Source organism: Babylonia areolata, chromosome 22 (genome assembly GCF_041734735.1).
Source record: "Babylonia areolata isolate BAREFJ2019XMU chromosome 22, ASM4173473v1, whole genome shotgun sequence".
Lineage (NCBI taxonomy): Eukaryota > Metazoa > Mollusca > Gastropoda > Neogastropoda > Buccinidae > Babylonia > Babylonia areolata.
The window spans coordinates 5246439-5263396 of record NC_134897.1 but is presented as its reverse complement, the minus strand read 5'-3'; the positions used below and the strand labels follow the sequence as shown (position 1 = coordinate 5263396).

At 43.0% G+C, this 16958-nt stretch overlaps 1 protein-coding gene across 4 annotated transcripts in view; it reads left to right on the top strand.

Annotated features, from left to right (window-relative positions):
• The window catches only part of LOC143297439 (putative cytochrome P450 CYP44), a 59061-nt gene that overhangs the window by 1016 nt on the left and 41087 nt on the right, over positions 1-16958 (top strand). The window contains exon 2 of one of the 4 annotated variants that reach the window (XM_076609804.1): positions 13615-13722. The exons of the other annotated variants lie outside the window; for them this stretch is intronic. The gene's annotated coding sequence lies outside the window, so the exon portion shown is untranslated. The remainder of the gene's footprint in view (positions 1-13614; positions 13723-16958) is intronic. 4 annotated transcript variants of the gene reach the window in all.

Here is a 16958-nt window from a genome sequence, read left to right as displayed (position 1 = left end):
CAATGCCATTGACCATTTTATACATCAGGGTCAGCCTTTGTCTGTTCCGCCGTGATTTGAGGGATTCCCATCCTAGTTCTTGCAGCATGTGTGTTACGCTGCTGGTCCGCCCGTAGTCACTGTGTACATAACGTGCTGCTCTTCTTTGCACCATTTCAATCTTGTTCTTTTGACCTTCTTTGTACGGGCTCCAGACTGATGAACAATACTCCAGGTGCGGGCGTACAAGAGTTTGGTAGGCATTGGCTTTGGTGGTTTTATTGGATGTTTTTAGATTCCTTTTTAGGAAGCCTACCATGCTATTGGCTTTGTTGGTGACTCTTGTAACATGTTCTTTCCAGTTTAGATCATTTCTTATGTCGACGCCGAGATATTTTGCGCTTTCAACATGCTCAAGGGTGTGTCCTTTTAATTTGTAGTTGTAGCTGATGGGGTTCCTTGATGTTGTACAAGTAAGTACATTACATTTTTCTGGGTGGAATTCCATTCCCCAACGCTGTTCCCAGTCAGACAGTGTGTTGAGGTCTCGTTGGAGCATTTTACAGTCTTGGGTTGTCTTGATGGTAGAGTAGACTATACAGTCATCAGCGAACAATCTAATATTGGCCTTGATGTTCTCAGGCAGATCGTTGATGTAAATCAGAAATAGGATGGGGCCTAGAACTGTCCCCTGTGGGACTCCGCTGATCACAGGTGCTGGCTCAGATTTTTCGCCGTCAACTACGACGATTTGGGTGCGGTCAGAAAGGAAGGCCTTGATCCAGTCCAACGTCGATCCTCGTATACCATAATGGTCCAGCTTACGGAGGAGGCGTTTGTGGGGGACCTTGTCAAAGGCTTTGGAGAAGTCCAGTATTACCATGTCGGTCTGCTGTCTGCTGTGTGGCAAATACTAAGATATACAAATAGTCAGGACTGACAAGTTGGAGTGTAGACACTTGCCAAATCTTTCCAGTGAGCGTCGAGTCTGTCTTTGAAGCTGTTCATGGATGGCGGGCCTCTGACCACGAACTCTGGGAGGTCATTCCACATGTTGACCACCCGCTGAAAGTTCCGCTGCGAACATCCAACCTGCAATGTTGTTTGTTGATCCTGAGACTGTTCCCTCTTGTTATGCCATGTTTGAAGGTTTTCTTTTTTCCATACATGTATGTAGGTGTGGAAGACTGCAACTGATGATGTGATCAGTTTCATGATTTGTTACTTGTACTTGTTTTCATAGACTGATACCAACTGATTATATCTTGAAAACATGATTTCTAATGCTCAGAGTACTGTCAAACTAGAGAATAATGTTTACAAAGGTCTGTGATTTTCTGTTTGTAGTACTGGGTTGTGCATTCATCATGTGTATGTGGATTTGAAGAAGTGAGTGCATGTATAGTGTCATTATATATGCACATGGTTAGTATTTGTGCATACATACAAGCATGCTTAGCTGCATAGTGAATATCACTATAGATGTAAATGGGAGGGAACACCTGATTACACACACACACACATATATATATGTGTATATATGTGTGTGTGTGTGTTATCCTTTTGAAGGATGTAAAGTGTAAATGTAGTCAGTATCTGAGTATGTGAAAGAGTAACTTCAGTAATGAGACCTGTATGAATGTGCAAGAAGGATAAGAATGAATGGAAATAAAGACTAATATTTTCACTAAATGTCAGTGTGATTTAATTTCAAAGTGATTTTATTATATTATGATTTCTGTAAATATTACACATTTTCATGGCACGTTCATTTAGAGCCTTTTTTTTCTCTTCAGGATATTTACTTCACTGGAAGAGAAAACACCAGTCGACTTTGAAGCAGAGAATACTTTCCAAAATTCTTCTTTCAGAATATAAGAAGTAACTACCTCAAAATGTACAAAGTGAGAAAAAACCAACAAAAACCCATTAAATTGTGGTGCTCCATGACCTGGTACGACTGAGGCCACGATAACAAAAAAAGACAACAAAAGACTGTAAAGACATCCACAGCATGATTTGTAGTTGTATGTTCATATTGTCTAAAGCAATAATATAAGGATCTCCTGAAATCATTGAATCATGTCATTGCCTATAATTGTTTATTGCATATATTATGTTTCCGTGATACTTCTCTCATTTCCTTTTAATTTAACTGTAACCCTATATAATGATCACAAGGTAAAGATTATGTACAAAAGCAGGTTTCATGTAATGGGTGGATGGGAGAAGAGGGAATTACAAATAAAAGTCATGAAAATATTTTCTGTATTTTGGGATACTTATCTTGTGAGAGTGTTGTTGCAGAACCAATGCTGTAAAATCACTGGATTGTTACATCCTTGCACACCTACACACATACCTACATGACCACACTAACACTCACATCATTTTATTATTTTATTGCACATCTTTCTTTCTCTTCATTTTCACATCAGTCTTTTATGACACTAGGCACACAAACATAAGTCATTACATACAAAACAAGAATAGTCACTGCAAAAATCAATAACTTGAAACAAATTCAATGTTTTTTGGCTGTATCTGACTCCAAAATCCAGTTCACATTGAACAATGGACAGACATTTCCAGATCTGGTTTATACACAGGCCGCTACAGCAATCTGGGACATGTTTAAAATCTTCAGTTGTATGTTTGGCAAAATTTAAGATTTTAAACACAAAAACCAATTTTGAATTTATGCATTCATTACTATCTGCTTCTGAAACCAACTGTCTGAAAGGAACATTAAAAGTAATTATTCATCAACTAGTTTGTCAAGTCTGATTTACAGCCTTTTCTCACTTCTGTCATTGGAAACGGTAAATGCAATCATTTTTTATTGGGAACTTTCATCATGCTTCTTTCAATAATCCATTTTACTGGAATTTTTTTCAAACAACTGAAACCAAATCATTTAGCTCAGGGTTATTGTTTTTTCCACAACTTTCCTATATTCTCATCCGGTATTTCATTTGTTTTTCTTCTTTGGGACTAAAGGACTTTGAGAAGATAGGTGCTGTTATGCTGATTGCAAACACAGGACAGATGAAATGGCAAACTGGCAAACTAAAGCCTGGAACATGTCAATAAGGAAAGTACAGGTTTAGACACATGCACGCTGTAGTATCTTTTATCTCTAAGTTTATCAGTGCCACATCCACCAAATCTCTTCAGCAAAGTGGTAGCTGTTATCAGTGCTGCAAAAAACAGAAAAATAATGTTCACCAGCATCACTCCCAGTGGCACTGTCTACAGAGGGTCTGTCAAGTATGCCCAAACACACATCCATAGACTAGTATCTCCATGTCCAGTGATGATGGTGTCATTTGAGGACATTGTTATCTGCAGGACTGTTTTTAGTTGCTGGCTGTTGAGGTGTGCCATCTGTGACAGATTGTTGCTTCCTCTTCCTTGCACCTTGTTGAAAATTGCAGTGGCGTACCACTAAGAATGCGTCCAACCTGTTCAGAATACAAAATTTGTTAAGAAAGCAGATATATCAATTTTTTTCATGCATTAAATATAAGCTGCTAAAGTGGTATATATTTTTAATTACAGTTTACAGTCAATTGTTTACAGTCAGTGCATATGCTTTGAATTATAATTAGTTGTAAAAAGTGGTTGTTTTAAAGAGTGTGGTTCGATTCTGATAGAAGAGAGAGGGGAGTTATGCAGGGGGGATATAGGATCAACTAATCATGCACTCACTCACTCTCTCCTCACATCAATAGCAGGGCCACATGGAGTGGTTTTTATAGAGTGTTTACTTTACAATACAGCACACAGTAAAAAGATCATCCTACACCTAAAGCAGCACCTATAAGCAGCACACCTGGAACACAAACACACAACCAAAACCCAGGTCAGGTAAAATCTCAAAATATCCTGACATCACTGACATGAAAGGCCTATTACCCTCTCAGCACCTTTCATCACATGTCCACCAGTATGCACTCCTCTCACGCATAGATCTATGTGAGGAAATACAAGCTTCATCAAGCTTACCTGCCACCAGCAGTGACATACCAATTACCATACTGTGTACAAAACATATCACTGACCAATACAACCCTGTGTTCCAACTCATGTTACCCATCATTCTGCTAAACTGTGTGTTACCATTACCAAACAAATCTCTTTGTCTTCACAAGGTATACCACCAACACAAGTACATGTATGGAAATCATTACTTCCAACATATCTCTGGTAAACAGCAATGTGCAACAACACAGCACTGACCCTCAGTGCTCTCATTGTTAATCAACTCATTAATCACATTACTATGTTCTTTCCCACTTTGTCTGAACAAAGTAAACCACTGACACATAGCACAACTCCTACACATGTTACCACAACTACCAACAAATCAAACATGTGTTCCACAACACTTGCTGTTACCCCCATGTGCACACACACATGAAAAACTCTCAACACACTCTGACAATGTGTTAGCCTATAGATCTGTTCAGCTCACACTGAACCAACACCACCTACTATACAAAACAAGTAAGTAATACATCAAAAATACAGAACAAGATATATGTAACCAAATAGAAGGGGGGGGGGGGGGGACTCAAAAGATTTAGGCCAGTCCTTCTCTCAGTGGGTAGCTTTCACACATTAACCCCTTTTCTTTCCACAAGCCACAAGATCAACTTAAACTGGCTGTTCACTGACACAAACATAGTTTCCCAACATAACTAAGTTATCAACATAACATAAAACCCTTACAAGTCATGTACTCACAGCCCAACAGGGATTTCCTTGTTCCTCACATCACTGATCAGTCAGTCACCCTGTGTCAGTCAGTTCTTCTGGGAGACTGCCAAGAACTGGCTGTGCTGACTGGTTTTATCCCTTCCCCCAACATACTGTGCATACTAATCTAAGCTACAACACTCACTCCCCTAACTAGTTGAACTAAAATAACCAATCTTTGCTTGTCCTAGTGACGCTATGTGAATGACTGACAGATTCACTGCTTGATCCCAGTTCAACAGATTGATCTGATTCGCTACAATTCAACCCACTTGTTTCTACAACATTCTGTGATGACAGGTTCACTCGTTTACGTCACAAAGAGATTGGGGAGACGGGACAATACAACTCTGGGCCTGTTAGCCGGCTTGATCAAAGTTCGAATTAGCATAACTTTTCCCTAGCTTTCGTTCCGAAGTCCCGCCATCTATGTCAGTTGCGTTCGTGGAGGGGAGATGGGGAATGACTTGAAAGACGGGCCGCCACACGGGATGTTCTGCTCAGCACGGGGATCGTGGCAGACATCACGTAACTGCACGTGTTCCTATAGCTGGGGCGGGTGACGCCGCGTCGCTGACCAAAGAGGGCCGACTAGGGAGTAGGGGTGAGGAGGGAGGGTGGCGCGGGTGTCGGCGCAACCTCAAAGACTGGGCTTTGGACAGCGCGGGAAGGGAGATAAGAAGGAGGGGTGGGGAGGGGGGAGGGGACAGAGTGTGGGTGGTGGGGGTGACACTGCTGGCACACTATAACAATATATTATACAGAAACACTACACACTTGTGCACAAATACAAGTGATTTTCACATGATACACACAAAACAGCTCTGTTCTCCAAACCTTACCAAAGAAACTTTCAAGGTTTGACATTTCTTTGCTTTACTACAAGATAGCAATTAATACAATACTGAAAACTAAAAGGATACCAAAGAAGCCACTTTTTATACACACATAAAACAACACACACACACAATCAACAACACAGAAAGCACTAGCTATCAGCATACTGTTTTTGTTTTTTCTGGTTAAAAAACAAACAAAAAACACAGAAAGCACTAGCTATCAGCATACTGTTTTGTTTTTTCAGGTTAAAAAACAACAACAAACCTTGTACCTAGGCTTACAAAATTACATACACACAGAGATGTATACATACAATATATATAGAAAAAAAAATATATATAGAGAGAGAGAGGGAGAGAGAGAGAGTATATATACATATACATATGCTCCTTATACTAGAGCTACCAGCATACTATTTGTTGTTGTTAAACAAAGCCACTTATCTTTGAAGCAGCGGCTGCAACGGAGGATTGTGGAGCACGTAACACAAGACTATTTCGACCCTCAAGTCAGCAACGGGTGAAACTTACATTTTGGTGTCATATATTGTACCATGTCAAACTGATGCAAACTAGGCCGATTGGTTTGCTCTGATTGGCCAAATTTCATGCGGCTAACAGTGAAAAGACAACCCGTCTTGCCCGGTCAGCTCTTAGCCAGTCAAACGCCTCTAAAAGATGCAAGTGCTGAATCATTCCTTTGGCCAAGGCTCTCCATGCCATCTTGTCAGGTTTACGCTCTGTCTCGTCTTATGCTTTTTTGGCTATTAAGCGTTTTATTTGGCCTTATTGTGCTGCATGCTGCTTGAGTTTATTGTATTCTTACATTCTGTGTACTCGATTCGACTCGGCCCCCTCAAATCGTTAATTGTTCTTTTTTCTCTACCTCTAAGTCAGTTCTGTCTTTTCTTTCTCTGTTGGGGATAGGATTTTTGCTGGGTGCCTAAGTGCGGTTACCATGCCTCCTATCATGCCATCCCACGACGGCAGGAATCATGATGCTGGGATTGAAACTTGGCAAGAGACTCTCCCAGGCCTGGAGCTCATGATTTCTCCCAATAGGGACCGCGGCGATGCGTCTTTAGATGCTGATTGCGGAGGCAACACTCATACTATTACAACAGTAATGAAAGGGACCGGGGGAAAAGGGGTACGAGTGTCGCCTCCCGAGGTGTCCCAGCGCGAGGCAGGGAAGGGGGGAGTGGCAAGTCCTCTCTTGGCGGTGGGGACTCACGTCTAGGCACGAACTCACAAGTGGAGACTGCGCTTGGCTGTTACCCGGGTGCCCACTCAGACACGGCCCTCAGGGGCCCCATTGCTGTTCCCCCTCATCCCTCCACTGCTGACCCCCCTCCCCCACCTCCTTCTGTGGGGGAGAAAGCTTTGGTTCTGAAGGGGGGTGGGGGGGCGGGGGGGGCTCTACTTTGCCCACCCCGGGCCAAGTCACCCCAGTCTCCCCACGGGAGGGGATTCGGGGCACGTGGCCACCTGCTTTGCAGGTCTTCCCGCTATCTGGCCGGTCTCCCCTGCTGGGGGAGGCCCGTGCATGTCAGGCAGTTCTGGGCAGTCAGCCTGCTGGTCTTCTGGTGGGACTGACACCCAAGTCGGACCAGACTCCCTCTGACTTGGCCAGGTTTTTCCCTTCATGGAGGTCAAGGCGCCAGTGACCCTTGGGGCTGGTGCCCACGGATGGTTTCCTCCATTCTACCCATACTGGGGCGCACCTATGGTGCACGCCAGGGGCCAACCCCTTGTCCTCTCCCCACCGGACCCAACCCAGCACATCTCACAGGGTGACACACACTGCCTCAACAAGTAGTATCAACTTCTTGTCGGTCAGGTTGAGCTCCTCGACCAATATTGCCACTCAGTCCACAAATTGGGCCTCTGTCAACCCACAGGTGACCTCCACGGTCACAACGGCCTCCTTGTCAGGACCATCGGCTGCCGAGGGGCCCTGCTCGGCCCGGGGTAGCCTGCAGTTCCCACCTACCCAGCCCTCAGTCCTACAGGGAGATGAGTGGGTGTTTGTCCCCTCACAGCACTCATGGGTCCCTCTTGCATCCAGGGATGTCCTCACTGAGAAGGTATGGCACCCACCATCCCAAGCATGGTTGGACCTACGGTCCACACTCTGCCCACCCGCTCATGGCATCAAGGAAATAACAGCTGCGGCCATGGTCCCTGCTCAGGATCATCCCAGCTCATCCCACTGGGCTGACCACAGCTCACAGGACGCCCCAGCAGGCACATCCACTTGGGATGGCACCCAACAGGGGATGGAGTGGGAGCAAGAGTGGGAGCCTCTGTCTTCAGAGGAGGACAAACAAGCAGATGAGCACTCTTCGCCACAATCCCAGGGGGACAGATTGAGCCCACGCCTCCCTAGGGACCAGCCTGAACCAAACTCGGACTTAGCTGAGCTCGAACTGACCCTCCCCAATCGGGTCACCCATGTTGAATCAGCCCCTCAGGCTACATTGTTACCCTTGGCCCTCATTAGGCCATGTGACTCGAACTCCAGTACCACCAGACCGCACTGTCAGGGGTGCTGCTTCCATCCCTCCTCCAGGCAGGGAGTCCCTCTCTGCCCCAAGCACCTTTTTCCCTGGGCAAGTTCTTAAAGATTCCTCCAAAGGCGGGGTGTGGTCCTTGTACACACAGGACCACATTGCCTACAGAGAAGCGGAGCCCTCCGCGTAGGACAGGATGTTGGTCTCACATTGCAGCACCTTCCCCACTTCAGCTAATCTATCCTTTAAAACGTTAGCAGAGTGGGACAGATTGGCCCGCCGCTGCCTCCTCGAGGTTTCCACGGCTTATATCTTCATCGATGCGTTCCTCCACAGGGCCAGTGAGCTGTGGGAACAGCATCTGGTTAATCAGGATACAGGGTTGCCTCCCTCTGTCCCTCCGGGCCTCTTCACCAACCAGAGGTTAAACACTTTTGGCAATAGGGTAGCCTCTGGTCTCACAGCAGCTACAGACACAGCTACCAGCCTTCACTTCAATACTGTGCCGGCTTGGTGTGATGCCGTTCTCCATTCCAGTAGAGGAGAGGGCTGCCCTGTGGTCCATCCCAGCGCAGCAGCACTCCCTCTTTGGCCAGTATGCGCCCCATTTTGTCAGCCACAGGGCAGTGACAAACAGGAAGGTGGCTTCATATTTAGCCCACACGTCCCAGGGGCGCCAGGGTTCACTGCCGCTGATGAGACCGGACACCAGGGCCATGCCACCTAAGTCGAAGCGGCGTGCGCATAATCAGCGGCAGAGGAATAAAGCACCTCATGTCTGTCCAAGCCGATCGGCCATACACAAGGCCAGAAGGCAGCACCCCCAATGACTGGGCCCCGATTCAGCACTGCCAGTCGTTCAGCCCCTCCAAGTAGGAAACTTGTCCTGGCATGCACATCAGTGGTGTGCTCTGGGACTCAACGACTGGGTTGTGTCGGTGCTAGAGTCGGGGTACATGCTGCCTTGGGCAGAGGACCGCCCCCCTCTAAGATCCACTCCTCCTCCTTATGTGCCCAGCTTGGTGGAGCAGGAGAGCATTTTGGAGACAGAGATATATCGCACCTACTCCTCATAGGGGTGGTATCTCAACTCTCGGACCTGGGCCCTGGTTTTTACGGCTGGTTGTTCGTGATCCCAAAGGTCTCGGGTCCGCATGATCATGGCAACACATTATAAAAAGAAGAACATCTACCATGTCCACATGATCATAGCAAAATAAAGGCAATTAAACAAATTACTATGTCCACATGATCATGGTAAAACAATAGAAAAATCAAGAAACAGCATCAATCATGTCCACATGATCATGGTGAAATAATATCAATGAAGCAAAACATCTGCCATGCCCACATGATCATGGCAAGTTAATCATGATTACACAAAATTACACATTTACCATCAAAACATACTGTATTACAGAAAGCATGAAAAAGGAATTACTTTCAGTTTGAAGGAACTCGCAGCAAATGAGCGAGTAATCAGTGGAATTTTTTCACAGATAAAATCATGGAATTCTGTGAAGTTCTTCCACAGACAATCATATCAACACATAAAATTAAAACCATAATCAAGATGTTTCTTGTTTAGCACGGGGGGTTGGTAGCTGTGTGTTTTCTTAAATAACAAAAATGATATTAATTGTATGGGGCCTTGTGAACACAACCCCATAATGAGTCCTTGAAACAACAGCGATAAACAAACACACACAAAAATACCAACACACACCTCAGGACTAAGATGCCCCCACAGGCGCTGGTGCCCGCTGCCTGTCACTGTGTCAGCCTCACACACACATTCTGCTGGTGAGCCTAATTCACTGAAAACAAGTTTACAATCATCAGCACCTAAAATCACTAGTCCGATCTCAACATAACTGGACATTGGGGAACAACCAAGCCATCGGAAACCTGCTATACAATGGTATATTATTTCAATCTCAGCTTAGCACACCGCTCTCTCTCTCTCACACACGCACACACTCAGATTCTTCGTCAGCTACTCTGTCTTAGGTAGCGGCAGCCCCCATGGCCGATGCCGGGAAACCTATGAACGCCTAAAAAAATTGACTAATTTTGAAGGGCATTTTCTCAAATTTGATTTCATTTTGTGAAAAACTATCCAACTGAAATAATTATTTATCATCCATAATTTTAATTTTTATTGTGTTTGCTTTAAGCAATGCGTGAATGAGTTCGCGGATGGAAGAAAAAGAAGTGTACTGTGACGCGAAATAGCGATCCTTGTTCAATATCGGCCGGCGTCTTTCTGAGCGAGACAGTTAGTTTCAACCACATAGTAGAAAAAATCGCATCTGTTGTTTTCCATTCATTGGTTACTGTTCGAAAAACTGGGAGCCATGAAAGGCGAAAGTTCAATGTGTGAACTTTCGTGTGTTTTTTTTTCCAAGCCTTGGGCGAAGTAGGGTAGTTAGATCTGAGCGCAAAGTTACGGGAATTTTTCGGCTATCTTTCAACGCCTCGCGCAGTTCGAAAAAGAAATCTGACCCTACGTGATACTGTATGAACGGTAAAGAGCATTTTCTGCTGATTTCAATGGTATCCGAAACTAAGATTTTTGATCCATGAGCAATTTGCTCAAGCGATTCAAAAGCAGGTAGGCTACCCCTCTTCGTCAGTTGCGTCGGCCCAATCAACATTCGACACAGGAGAGCGGCACTTCATCTAACACAAAAATGGCATTGTTTCTCCAGAAAATCTTAAGTTTCATCGGTAAATTTTATATTATTTTTGAAAACGAATGACTTTAGCACTTTCATGCACAATATTGAGCTGAAATTCTTTGAATCAGGATTTTGATCGATGTCAGTAACTGAGCAGCTTGGATCTATTTCATCAGTGTTTCCATAACGTGGCACCGTGTTTCAATCGGAACACGATTTATTTTTTTCTGAGTAAAACACACAAAAACTATTGATACAGAATGAAAAATGGACATGTTAAAACGGAGCCCATGAATTCCAATTACTAATATTTGATTGATTTTTGCTTTAGTAAGCAAAATATTACCTGGGTCTAAAACCGGAAGTGCTCGGGACAGCATTAGCGTCGTCTGCTACAGACTCGGTGAGTGTTAAATTAGTGAGTAAAAAATTGTAATGTGGTTTCTTTTTCCATAAAATGAGCATTTCATTCAACATCACACAAAAGTCTGATATTCTAGTTGCATTCTGTTTCGATAGCTGTGAAACTTTATATTAATATATACAGATAGATACTATGCTCTCACATTCCAAAAAGAACAAGAACACCAATTCATACTAATCCCCCCCCCCCCCACACACACACACTCTCTCTTCTGCAAACTTCACTTTAATAATTTGCTGAGAGTTGAATAATCATTCCCCTCACTTGTCTCTGAGTATCTCCCACCAATGGGAAGGAGAGGAGAGGGGGTTGTCAATGGTTGTGGCAAAGTTGGCACTGAGCCAAATCACAGACCACTTGCTCCGGCTTAGAAGCCCTGACTGCTGACAGTGATATAACCCACCACTTCCCCCCTCCAGTCATCCCCTTCCCCATTTCTTTCCTGTCAGTGGAGTAGGTGTGTTTGTGTGTTTGTGTGTGTGTGTGTGTGTGTGTGTGTGTGTGTGTGAGAGAGAGAGAGAGAGAGTTTGCATTTGCACATGTATGCTTATGAGTATGTGTATGTATGTCTGAGTATGAAAAAAGTGTAATGTGAAGAGATATATGATTAATTTGAACAGTGCAGTCAACACCCCGTTTCTTAAAAAAATTAACACCAATTTTTAACAAACTAAAATTAGTAAAAAGAAAATCAGTACAATAATACCCATAGCCTAAGCTGCACATCAGGTTCAGTCAAACTATATAACACTATCTGGGATCCAGCAATTAAGAGTATAATGTGTGTGTGTGTGTGTGTGTGTGTGTTCATGTAACCCATGATATGCAGTGCATCTTGACTGCATGAAACAGGAAACGGATAATTCATGAAATGATAAAATGCAAAATACCATGCACATATTGTGAATGAAATATTCACTTTGATATATATATATATATATATATATATATATATATATATATATATATATATATAAGACATGCATTCTCACATACACACACAAATAAAGGTGAGTACACAAAATATATATCAAAGAATAAGATACTAAGTATGATGTGCACATTAACAATAAAATATTCTTTTTTTTTTTTTTTTTTTTTTTTTTGCTGTCCCATCATCTGCTCCATTTCAGTGGCATTACTCCCACGCCGCTCATTTAGATTCCCCCATACATGGCCACACCTGAGTTCGTCTGTCGCAGTTCCAGCGTCGGCAGTCCACAGGGAACCATCGATGTTAGGTTGCCAGGAGGCCACACACCAGAGGAGACCCTGCACTGCTGCTGATTCACTTCGGTGGTGTTCAGCGGTGCCTGTTCTGTTTTAATGTACTTAGGACACCACCTACTAAGGACAATAATGGCTTAGTCGCAGAGCCAGACTGAGTGAGTGTCCCTCCCAGAGTGGAGACCGCCACCACGTCCCTCAAACAGCAGCCCCCCATGAATCTGCCGACACTGACGACATTGACAGGACTCACCCCAAGCACAGAAGTGGAGGGGTGTCGAAACTGAGGTCACCATGAGAGCAAGGGCATGAAAGTTCACAGACTTTGAGACTGTTTTGTTTATATTGATGACGATGAAGGAGGATGACGATGATGATGACGATGTTGCTATGGAGGTCCATTTTGGTTTGGGACTGCGTGACAAGGCTGTACTCTATGCTTCCTGTCATAATGATATCCCGGTGTTAACCAGGCCCGAGAGATACAGACACTTGCAGTGTTGGTCAGGTAATTAGAGCAACACACCCAAAGACGCATCCTTGAAGTGGATGACTCTCGACTGTGTGGTCCCAGTCTCCCCATTTAAGCCCACAGCACACTCAACTCTGGGTAGGAGCCGGCCACGGGCCGAAAAACCCACCTCCGCTGGGATTCGAACCCGCGTCTTCCCAGCCGTCAGTCCGCAACGCTAAAATATTCAATATTTAGTAATCATATATACCTAAGACATTTAGTAATACATTCATCTCAATCATGAAATGTAGTACCCTGAAGTGGAAATATTTGAGTAAATAATCGCATGCAACAAAGACACATAAGTTGAACAGTACATGTAGATGGCAAAGCTCTTGTCAGCAACTGGAAAGGACAGACCCCCAAAACTTCAGCCTCAGTTGTCAAAGCATAAGTTGTTGCTGCAATTTGAGTTATTGTGTGAAAGGTAAATGTAGCGAAATACTATAGTTCAGTGCAGTGAATTTTGTGTTGCTGTTGAATGAATACTTAACTGTTAGTATGCCATTTTATAATTCTGTTATCACAGTGTTTTCCTCCCACTCAAAACACACCGAAATTGACAAAATCCTAAACATATATTAAACTGAGAGCTCTGTTTTTGTTGTTTTTTTAAAATTGAATATAACATTTTGTTCTTTCTTATGAACTGATCTGTGTATCTAACATGTTGCAGAAAGGGCTGCTCATGGCAGGGCATGCAAGACCTATTCAATGATCCAAAAAGGCCAGTATGAACAGCTCAGGTAGCGAGCAGCATGTTATTGCTGATGCCAGGATACCTGTGAGTGCCAAAAAAGAGATTTTTTGGTGTACATTTTCTCTCTTGTGAGATTTTTTTTGTGAAGAAATAAAGATGCATCATCCACCTTTTATTTCTTATTTATTGTGGTTCTTCTACAGTGAAATGCATGACTCTGTTCATGGATGGAGGAAAAAGCTAGAGAGCTGAAAGAAAACAGATTCATATATCTGTCATTTTTGTTGGCATGATGTTGTTGGCAACTTAAGTAATATTTGCTCCCTCCTGGGAACCTTTGCCGTGGAATGCCCCATCAACCTACCCATTCTGTATAATGCTCTCAAGTTGCATTTGTTTAAAAATTTGCAGTAATTTTGCAGAAGCTGATCAGCCAAGACCTATTGTGGCTGTAACTTCAATATTTTTTCAAAAACAAAAAATTGAAGAAGTCTCATCCACAACATGCACCTTTATTTATGAGAAAATCGGTTATCATTCCTTTTCTGCCAACTTTAGATGGAAGTTTTAAGGTTGATTTTAATTCATTTTGAAAGCTGACATTTCACTTAATACACACAAAATTTCCTGGTCCTACTTGTGACAGTTACTGAAATATTCATCTTTGCAGCATGCTACCCCAATAAACAGTCTTTTTTCCGCTGGTCAAATTGAAGATTTTTCAAAGTTTGAGACTCTGATACTTAAAATTCAGTTAATTATCCTGTCTGAAAAAAATTCAGTGCACTTTTTGTGATGTATTCTGCAAGATATTTTATTATGAAATGCAACTGTCTATTCTTTTCAGTGCTGTAGACCTTCAAAGTTGCTATTCTGTGCAGATTGGCACGTCTTGATTTTCTGTTTCCCTCTACTTTGACAGGCATATTTTCCAATTTCTTTGCTGCTGAAGTGTTATTTTTGACTCACTTGTGTAAACAAAGTGAGTCTATGTTTTAACCTGGTGTTCGGTTTTCTCTGTGTGTGTGTGTGTGTGTGTGTGTGTCCGTGGTAAACTTTAACATTGACATTTTCTCTGCAAATACTTTGTCAGTTGATACCAAATTTGGCATAAAAATAGGAATAATTCAGTTCTTTCCAGTCATCTTGTTTAAAACAATATTGCACCTCTGGAATGGGCACAAATTTTTTTTATAAAAAAGAAGCCTAATTATATGCAAACTGCATTTACTGTTATATTTATATTTTTTGTATTCTCTAAACTTGGCACTTTGACCTCTTATTCTGACACAACAACTAGAGGAGTCATTATTATCATTTTTTGTTCAAACAGGAACCTCTTTTGCTAAGCATGGAATTTTTATTTATTTTGGAAACGTTTTGGTGCAGATAGTAAAAAAAGGGACATTACTCTGTGATTAATGCTAGGGGACGTAATTTATCACAAGTGAGTCTTGAAGGCCTTGCCTCTCTTGTTTTCTTGTGCAGTATGCCATCATCATATGGTTGTTAGAAGTATATGAGTTTTCATTACAGTACCCTCATGGACAGTACAGTATGACTGTGAAAATATTAAGTACTAACAGCATGTATGCATCGTCACATCTTTAAAATGGAATATCTTCAGAACCAATCAAGATATTCACTTACTCTTCTTTTTTTTCCCCTTCTTATATTATCACGTTGTTTGCCAAAAATCACATTTCAGTCATTGTAATGAATATTTAAATTTTCACTGCCGCCACCTACTTTGTGCTGACGTTCACTTAGCAAAAAGTCTCATTCCTGACTAAACTACAGCAAATAATACAGCTTAAACAGCACACCAAAAAATCGACATATAAATATAGTATTGTGAGCATCTCTCAGCATTTTTACAACAAAAGAATACTTATATTTTTCTGGAGTTGCCTGAAGACCAGCGTAAAGTGTTGGCCAGGGGCCTGAAGTTCGTGCCACTCGAGCCCACTACCAACCGGGCCTGCACCCTGTTCCTGTGCCAGCGCTTCTTCAGGAGGCTGCGCCTGGCTGCCCATTTTGCCCAGGCCTCTCTGCCAGCTCCTCCATCGACAGAGGATACAGACATCGCCAGTCTCTTTTCTAGACCCCCTAGCTCTTGGACCCCTAAACCAGGTGCCTTTCCTGCCTTGGATTTTTATATTGACACTTGCATGAGGCAGATCAACCAGCTGCAGCCTAAGCCTCTACGACGTTCCAACTTGACCCCTGGTGAGGAGAAAGCCCTGCAAGAGCTGAAGGACAGAAGAGACATCGTCATCAAACCTGCTGACAAGGGTGGTGCAGTGGTCGTGTGGCAAAGAGACCTCTACCTCCAAGAAGCCAGGTCTCAGCTGTCCAACACCACCTTCTACGGCCCTATTGCCAGAGACACCACCAAGGCTGACAATGCGCTCATCCGTAAGACCATCAAGACCGCAGTTGATAACAGTCATCTTCCGTTTGAAGCCTACCATGCTATCATGAAGGAGCCTCGTGAGTCCCTCCTTTACCTCCTCCCCAAAATACACAAGGTCAACAATCCTGGGAAAAATCTCACATACCCCATTCTCTCCCCTTCCACAAAGCACCTGCTTGCTCTGTGCTGTTGTCTCTCCAGCTGTTGGAGCCAAAGTGACCCAGAGCACTAAGAAGATGCTCAAGGTACTATTTTCATCCTTCCTCAACACACTGTAGTACCCTCAGCTTCAGTCCCAACAATACTATTATTCACAAAATAATAAACATAAAATTTTCTTAAACTCGAACCTGACGCAAGAAAAAGAAAAAAAAAGATAAGAAATTCCCACCACCTAGGCCAGGTTAGGTTGGTATACAAGAAGAAAGAAAGAAATTTCTACACTTGTAATGGCGGGAAAATTAACAAAGGACGCTTACACCTCCTCATTAAGTAGTTCTACACTTTTCAAGACAGCATTCAACTTGGGTCCCCCATAGCTCAGAGGTATAAGCCAAGTGGTCAAAGGGAGATAACCTAGCCCTTTCACTCCTTTCGGCATAGTCGGTAACAGACATTGCTGTTGCATATGTGAGGCCAGTTTATTGTCCTCTCACACTTTCATGACATGTTACTTGTAATCTGATTGGCTTGACATATAGCCGTACTGTAAACAGATGATGAAAAGCAGATTACATTTATATCCCATGGAAAGTCACTTGGTATCAGTGAGGTATGAATAAGGTTATCAGTAAATTTCTCACAGCCTTTTTATGCTGATGGTTTGTAAATTTTCTGCTGTTTTAAGTCCCATATTGCTTGGAGTTATCATGTCAAAATTATGAAAATATTAAAAATCAGTAAC